This window comes from Amphimedon queenslandica, unplaced genomic scaffold (assembly GCF_000090795.2).
Source record: "Amphimedon queenslandica unplaced genomic scaffold, v1.1 AMPQUscaffold_13250, whole genome shotgun sequence".
NCBI classification, from domain to species: Eukaryota; Metazoa; Porifera; class Demospongiae; order Haplosclerida; family Niphatidae; genus Amphimedon; species Amphimedon queenslandica.
Window position 1 is genome coordinate 25,364 of NW_003546514.1, and position 9,377 is coordinate 34,740.

The following is a 9,377-nucleotide window of genomic DNA, read 5'->3' on the forward strand; positions in this document are numbered from 1 at the left end:
GAAAATCTTACGAAAGTGATCAAGTTTTGAAGTGTCCTTTTCATACCCTAGCTTACAAGTTAGAGTTGTCAAGAAAAGGCAGGTCTGGCTGATGTATTGATACATCCTGAAATAGGTAAAGTCAAAACAAACCTTTTTGAAGCTTCGCACAATGTGTTTGCTAGGTATAGGTCCAAAAATTGGAACCTTGCACGTCTTCACTACCATGTTTCTACCAACATAGGTCTCTTTCAAGGTTGCATGACATGACCTATCTTTTTACAAAGCGTAGTTCTCAGTACCACTGGATTCTTGACATCCTTGAGCAGATGTACCTTCCTGTTGTTCAGAATCTTCCATCTATCTTGGAGAAGCCGAATGCAGGTAGATATTTTGATATAGAAAGAAAGAAGACCAATTTTGCTAAAGCAAGGAGGAAGCTTTATAAGAGAAAGCGTAAAGTCTTTGATCACCAACGCAGGCAATTGTTTGTAAAAGAGAGTGCATTGAATCATGATTATGGAAGGGATGCATCTACTGAAGAAGTAATTGCAGATGCCTACTGATAAATGTAAATGTGGCTCAACAGACCACAGATGGACGTCCCACAAGAGTTGTCCACTGAGGAGAATCTGTGATACTGCTACTGGAATTGATACCTCCTGCGACATCAATGCATCCAAAAGTGATGACAATGTATCTGAATATCAAAATTATTATAACTTTAAATGTTCCCTAAGTGATAAAATGGTTGTTGAATCGTGTGCATGTCACAAATGGGATTACCCTGACTATATAAGAAATAGGAAAAGGGCTATGGAAAGCTCACCCACTCCTGGTGCCTGGTGGACACTGCCACTTGAGAAAATGGGTCTGTATTCACCAAAAGTCCCTTCTCAATTAGTTCTATCAAAAATTAAAGACCAAAGTACCCCTGCTCTTGAAAGTGTCATTGTGCCATGCAATGCATCAACTACTGAAAAAGTAGGCTCTCCTACTGTATTGACTCCATCTTTTATCCTGGGTAAAAAGTTGGAGATATCTGTAAATTGCTGTTCGCCATCCAATACTCCTGTTCTACCACAAATTCCACGACAAAGTACTCCTGTGGTGCACATTTCACACACTGTATCAACTGTTCTTAAAGTAGACTCTCACTCCATATGTACTCCAACTTCTGTGGACAACATGCCAGAGGTAGATCACCAACGATGACCCCAGGCCCATCAAAATTGAATAAGCAAAGTTCTCATTTAGCAGTGGCTGAAATAGTGGGTTCTCCTTCTGTACGTACTCCAATTTTGTTGCAGAATAAAAAGTAGGATTCCTCAGTACCACTGACCTCTGTTCCATCCAAAAGTACTCCAACATCTATCCATAAGATGCAGGAGGTACAGGTATCTTTAAGTAAGTGCCCTTCACCATCAATGACACCAAGTCCATCAAAATTAAAAGAGCAAAGTTTCCATACAGCAGTGGCTGAAGAAGTAGGTTCTCCTTCTGTATGCACTCCAAAGTTTGTTTCGAAACAAGAAGTTGGAGCTCTCTGTACAAAGGCGCTTGCTCACCTCTTTTCCATTCAGAATGAAAGACCACAGAACGACGTTTTGATAGTGTAACTGTTCCTTACAATGACTTAGTGGGTCAAAAAGTAGTGACAAAATCATTTCACAGTCTTGAATCAGACTGTTTAATTGATGAAGAAAAGACCAAGGGTGCTTCAAATTCAAAAGTTTTGCATAATTTGTTACCTCCTGCTTCTACCAATAGAGATTGGGTACAGAAAGCAGTTGCAATTACATCGAAGCTTTCTGGTATCGCAGTTGTTCAACGTTTTGATGATGTCAAACAGGTTCCTTGCAGAGAAATAGCTACTCATATTTGGGATGAGATTGTTGGTGATGGGGCATGTTTCTATAGGACAATTTCAAAAGCCATTACTGCTACTGAAGACAATCATTTTGCAGTCCGTATGTCGTTAATTCACTTCATGCTTTACCCTGCCAATGTTCTTGCATTTGGTAGACTCGTTTGTGCCAGAATTTATTACGATATTGACGCATTGAAAGCAGTGAAGAATCACACAAACAGACATAAACTCTATTTAGGAACCTGCTGAATATGAGGTATTTGCAGCTGCCACATTGTTTCAAGTTAAGATAATGGTATTTTCAGAATATTCCAATTACCGTGATTGGCATACTTATTTGCCTCGGTTCACTAACGAAACTTGCGTGACACCCATGCAAGTCATGTTGTATCTGTACCACATTAATTGTAATCACTATGATTTAGTGATACCTCTACTTGATTAAAAGCAGTGTAATGACAATTTAGCCTTGCTATTTTAGAGAGGAATTGTTTAGTTTGATTTTCTTTAGCTTAATACAAAAAGGTAAGATTTTTGTCTTTGATTGTATAATGAATTTTATAACATGTCTTCTATTTTTGTTAATATGGTGCAATTATTACTTAAGATATTTTAGTTTCATTATTTGTGGTTAAAGTACAACTGCATCTTGTTTGTTTGTAATTACTTCTTGTATGCTTATCATATTTTGCCACTTGAGTATGTGAATACTCCCTCTCTGTGTAGACAAACTGTCCACATTTGTGACATTTGCCTAAACCTTTGCAGTGCATTATGCTAATGGTAGTTTGTGAGAAATGTTTGAATTAAAACACGATACTAACGATACAAACTGGTCATGTACCATATGACATGCAATGACATTATGACAGTTGAATACAGGGTGGCTTTAACTATTTGGTGCTGTACCACGTATTAGGTGGCAGCTTATTAAAGTTCTAAGTGTGATGAAAGTCACTAGATTATTATAGCCAATTGCTGGTGACATGCTTTGGGTGGCAGCTGTCGTTACCAGAAACTCTGAATGTAGCTACATGCCGTACGACACTTTGGGTGGTGGTTGTTGTTGCATTATACAGAGTGTTACAATGTAGTAGTGAAATCATGTCAGTAGTACCACGTGTTGTGTGGCAGCTTTTGTGTCATATTGAGAGTCACTAGTAGTGAAGTAACACGCCATGCCATGCTTTGTAGTGGTGGCTGTTGTGTTGTACAGGGAGTATAGTGAAATAAACTACATGCTAAACCACACATATAAACTAGCATGCCAAATGTTTCAAACTGTATGTGGCAAATGAGAGAGAGAGTTACTGCTATAATGTGCTGCTTAGGCAAAATTGCAGAGTTGTGAGTTTTTTGACCTGGAATGTGAGACTACCTCCTCGTTGTCCAGGTTGGGATTTATTGTATGATATGCAGTGTATTGTACAATAAATGCAAATTGTCTCACTTTTAAAGACCAAAAATATGTTGAATAGATAGTCTTCATTTTTTCATTTAGGGAGTGTTGTGAAGAATAGTAATTGGTGCTGTATGGAACCAAGTATTTGATTTATCATTGGTAGTAATGTACTGCGGCCTAACAAAAGAACCCTGCTTGTTTTAGTCTTCTGTTGGTTGCATTTGTAATGTGCATCTATATTCTGTAGTGCTATATTTTAGTGTTGTTTGACTTATAGCACATCTTTTAGGAAGAGCCTTATTTTTAATATATGTTTTACCAAATGGCACCTTCTGCTGAGAAAGTTTCTTCCTTATACTCTGGGGTACATCCACATGCTATTGCAGTTGAGTATGTGAGGAAAAGTTGCAAGTTGTAAAATTCGTTTAACAGGTTTTGGGACATTGTAACAGTGCTTTTGTCTTAAGACTATAATGTACATGCATAGATTAACTGTTTTGCATTTTATTGATATACATAACTAGGTGTGACACTTACATTACATTTTCTTTCTGCTATAGTTTGAAGAATTCGTTAATGGAACTATAAGCATATCATTGTACACTTTTTCTGGCTACAGAAACTGTTGCAGAACAAGTTATGTGTTTACTACTATGATGCTGTAGTTTACAGCAATGGAGCATATATACCGGTTAAGCAAAGGGAAAACACTCACCATCTCAGTCTATTTGTGCTAAATAAAGTAAGAGTCTCCTTTTTTATTGCAAAACAAACTTTCTCTCTTCAGTTTACTTTTCCATTATGAGAAATGGAGGCCTTGTCACTATTTTATGTATGTTTACTAGAAGGACATAGCAGTTTTCTGAAAAGTTTGTAAATGTGTGAGTATAATTACACTGACAGTTTACATGTATTATCATGCCATCCTTCTTGTTGTTATATTTTTCAGGTGGTTTTGTTTGCCGGATACAATTGGTAGCTCATATTATAAGGATACTTTGTCCTAGTGGGTGTAAAAGTTGAATTAGTTTTGAGGCTTCTGTGTGCTTTATTTATTGTAACTCAAGATCTTTGCTGAATATACTCAACCCCTGGACATAGTAAGGAAGTAAGCAATGCACACTTGGATAATTTTTGTTGTTATAGATTTTTAATTGCAAAATTATCTTTGCTGTTCATTGATAATTAAAATCTATTACTGGAAGTATTTGTAAACTTCAGACTTTGTGATATCTTCTTATACATGACAGTGATGAATATGAGAAAGGCATGCATAATACATTTCTTCAAACTTTTTGGGTGAATTTCTCTACAATTATGACAGGAACTTAAGTTGCATAATGAATTATGTATGTACCTGTCATTCAATTTATTTGTCCCTCCCCTCTTGCAGTTAGCCAAATTAATTCCATGAAAAGTAAAGCAAGTAATTCTATTTTTACGTAGAAGAATACCTCTTAAGATATACAAATTTGGTGAGTCATGCAAGACACTATATAATTGTTGATTGTTTTGCATGTTGTACAGTTTGAATTCTTTCAATGCTCTTTTTAAGTTTAAGTTATAGCCATTTATTAGATGCATGTATGCTTCCTATTATGCCAAGCTTGAAAGTACTTTCCCTATAAAAATTTTTTTGCACACACTTATCTATATTAGTTCTGTCTTTAATGTTAGGATAAATGAGAGTTAGAAAAATAATAAACTACTATTTCAGTTGTTTTATGTAGTTTTATTCACTCAATATCTGAAATTTGCTTACTAAAGTGAATAGTTGCATCAAATTAAACAATGATAATAATATTCAATACTTGTACATTATTTGTCCATATTGTCTATTTGTGTGACTGCTCTGCTCTCTTTTTTTCTTTCCTTTAATCTTTTTTGCTCTTTTATCTGGATATGTCTGATGATAGTGCATGATTCTATTAAACTGTGAAAAATCTTAATTTGAAAACAATGTTCTTAAATTAAGCTGGAGATTTGTAAGAATCAAATGGGACATATTGATGATGTCATTTTAAGTCAATTTTAAGTCATTTTAAGTACTGTTAGGACAATGAAGTTATACCATAGTCATATTGTTACATACACATACATGTAGGCATGTCTTTGGCTAGTTATACCATAGTCATAATGTTACATACATGTAAGCACGTCTTTCGCTCTTAGCATGCTGGTTAGCTGCTTTAGTTATAGTTATTTTTTGTTAAAAATCTAATGTACACTTATGTGCCTTGCTGGTCCACTCTGTTGCTCTAATTTGTAGTATACATCCATTGAGAACTTGTTTACAATGATAATGAATTAACCTTTTATAGTTACAATAAATATTGTTATTAAAAATTAAAATTAAAACAATTTATCATCACAACCTCATGGAATAATAAAGTAACTTTAAAACAAAAGATTGTAGAGCTAGTCATCTTTGTAGAAGTAGTACCCACCCACAACTAAGTTTTTACGGACCTATTAAGGTACACATATATATAACACTAAGTTTGATATACGTCAATCTACATGTAGCTAGACACACTGAAATAGGTGGACTGATGCTTGTAAAAATGCTCCCAAGGCAAAACTTAAAGTTTGCCATGATGCATGTCGCATTCTATTAATACATGTAAATAAACATAAATGAATAAGTAGAAATGTGCTGTGTGATACTACAGAAATATGACTATTGTACCTGTCATGAACTTACTACAAATGGAGAAAAAAACGCAACTCGTGTAAAGTTGTACATGGTGACATGCATGTATGAAAATAAATAAACAAGGAGTGTAGATATCACAACTAAAACCTTATCAATGCTGCAAATACTATATAGAATTATGACTTGCAACTAATGAAGCTAATTTTATACAATCATCACTGCTATGAAACAATCACCATAAAGCTATTGTTGCTGAATTGAAAAACCATTTAGCATGTTGTATAGTTCTGATTATTTCAATGCTCTATTTAAGTTTAAGTTATAGCCATTAATGGATGTGTATGTTTCCTATAATGCTAGCTTGTAAAGTACTCCTATAAAAATGTTTTTGCACACACACACACTTATGAACGACAATAAATTGTCATTCAATCTAGGATAATTGATAGCTAAATAATAATGAACCACTATATCTGGTTTTCGTAGTTTTATTATTTCCCCAATAGCTAGAAATTTGCATAATAGTTGTATTGGCTAAAGTAAAAATAATAATACACAATACTTGTACAATATTTGTCCATATTGTCTACTTTGTATAACTGCTCCGCTCTTTTTCTTAACTTTCTGATTTTGACAACCTGGAGGCGTAGCCCCCAGGTCGTCCTATAATTGATGTCACCCATGTGCGATACGTATATATTTGATTGTATGTCAACACTTCATTTCTTCTATACACGTTGTATTTGAGAAATAACAAGCCTTAGTAACCACCCGCCCATGCTACATAAGTGGTTGTGGTCACGGCAAACAAAATGGCGCATTGCATATGGAACAAAGTTATGAGGTTTCTAACAGCGAAAGAACATAAAGATACTGTTTAAAGACTTTTCTAGAAGTAGAAGGTAGAGAGAACCTTCGTAACTCTTAATAAGTACCCAGCTGTACATGCAAGGTGGTCAAATCAATTATAGGAATATTTTTACACGGTTATGCTTGTTTATCTCGATATGTGTGATGATGTTGATTGATTTCATTTAATTATACAAAAGATCTCAATTTGCAAACAATGTTGTTACATTCAGTTGCGTATATATGGAAGAATCACATCTGAAAAATTGATGATGGCCTTTCTAAGTCAATTAGTACAAGCATGTTGATATTTTATTACTCATAAAATATAAATTTTTTTGTATTGGGCCACTTTTATCATCTTCTGGTTTTTTAGCATGTAGCAAGTGAAAATGGTAGAATAACTTCATTGGAATGCAAAATTGTAATCATAAAATCAATTTTTGAATTAATTAAGGTTAAAGTAACCATTGTACATCACTGTCTGTAGGTTAGACTTGATCACAGTTATTAAAAAGTAATTCAAGCAGACGTTGAGCTGATTATCATTGTGACTTTATAATTGTATCATTTCCAGTGGAACAGAACGATGCTGTTTATTTTTTGCATTATTGTATTTCTAATATTGAAAATTATTTTACAATTAAACAATCTCTTGAACAGGCTACACAAGCATAAAAAATACTTACCAAACTGGCAAGCAAAATGAAATTACCACATTAAACTGTGAGGCTATTTGCAATCACTTCTGAAATACTATTATTAAAATTGTCTCACTATAAAATAATTTGTGAGTGCTTACTGATAATGGTAGCAACAGCAGAGATATGTAGAAAAAAAAGATTCACTTCGCCTTCCTTAGAAATAATATGTCATCTTTGATCTTGTGTCATTGCTGGATACCTCTGTATATCATAAAACTGGCAGGAAAAATTATTTGCAAGGTGGGGTTAAGTTATGACGTCATATTAGTCAAACATTTAATAAAAATGGCCACCAGTATGTATTTCCTGACTATTGTTTATTTGGCTGTTTCATCTGGTGAATGCAGGTTCTACGAAGCTCTAATGCTTGCAGTCGTGGCATAATGAAGGCAAACACTCAATCAAGTTTGAATGCAGTAAATGCTTTTGCGATACACAGATGTTTGAAAGTGAACTAAACTCTATGCAGTCCATTTTGCAAAACTTGAAGAACTTTTGCCAAGTGATGGAACATATGGCAATAGAAAATAATATTTTAAAAACAATCATATTACTAAAAATTAAAGTACTCTCATCAAGTTCAAGAATTCTTTACTCAGTTTTCATCCATTTTAAAAAGTTTAGTAAATTTTATTGCATCTCACTATAGAGAAAAAAATTGAAAAAATTATATATTGTAGAAAAAGTATAAAGAAAACAATTTGTGTCCCGAAATCTAAATTGTACGTCCAGCCCGTCGTACCTTAAAACGTGAAAATATCAAGGCATATGTAACCCTAGTGTTTGATGAAATTAAAGTTCATGAAGACCTTTTTTTATAAAAATTCTGGCTTGTTTTCACAGACAACTGATATTAATGAACATTTGCTAACATTTGAAAAACTGGCTGAAGAGGGTCATAAGTCATCGACAAACTACCAAATTGCCACACATATACTCGTTTTTATGATTGGATGGGTCTTCTCATCCATCAAGTTCCAATATGCTCAGTTTCCCGTAGTAACACTTACTGGAAAAACCCTTTTTCCCTTAGGATAATAAACAACAGTTTTATTACTTGTTAATTAAATTTACACTTATCAACTGAAAGCCTTAGAAGAGTTTAGACCAGCTCTACAAAGTAAACAATTCAAGTGTAAATTAAAGGCTTATGCCATTGTAAATTAGGACAGCTGGAAATTTATGACGAGGGCAGCAGGGAGACGGGAACAAAAACTGAGGAAAAAGGGGGAACTGGAGAGAAGGCAGGAGAGGAGACAGGGTAGACAGGGGAAGAAACCTGGGAGACAGCTGAAGAAACAGACGTGTGAAGAGAATGGGACAGAGAGAGAGGGGCAAAAAATTTTAAGTAACAATGGAGTAAAACGTAATTGGTAATCACTTTAATGTTTTTATTGTTTAGAAGAAGAGAAGACAACACAGGGGATGTGGATGGGGTAAAGGATAGTGGGGATGAGGAAGAGGAGCAAGAGGAGGTGGAAGAGGCCTGGAGGAGGTGAAAGAGGCTAAAGGCAAGAAGAAAAAGGAAGAAGCCAAGGCCAAGGAGGCCAGAGACAGACAGTAGCAAAAAGAAACATTATGAAACATAACAAGACTCTTTTATAGGATTCATCAACAAGTGCTAAAACAACTACTTTAATGTAAAGTTCGAAGAATATAATTATAATTCAAAATCAAAATCCAATTAAAAATATTACCTGTCAACTCAAACAGAAGAGATGGCTGGATTTGAGCAAGTGTAGAGATGATTATAAATAGCATTTGCACAAAAGGAATTTATTAGCACTACAAGATATATTGATAATAAGTCTTTAACTTTATTAAAAAACTTACTAGTTCTTGAAGTCATTATGAATGACACGGCTTTCAATTAGTAACGCGGTAGCGTTACTAAGTAGGATTCACCCCAAAACATGG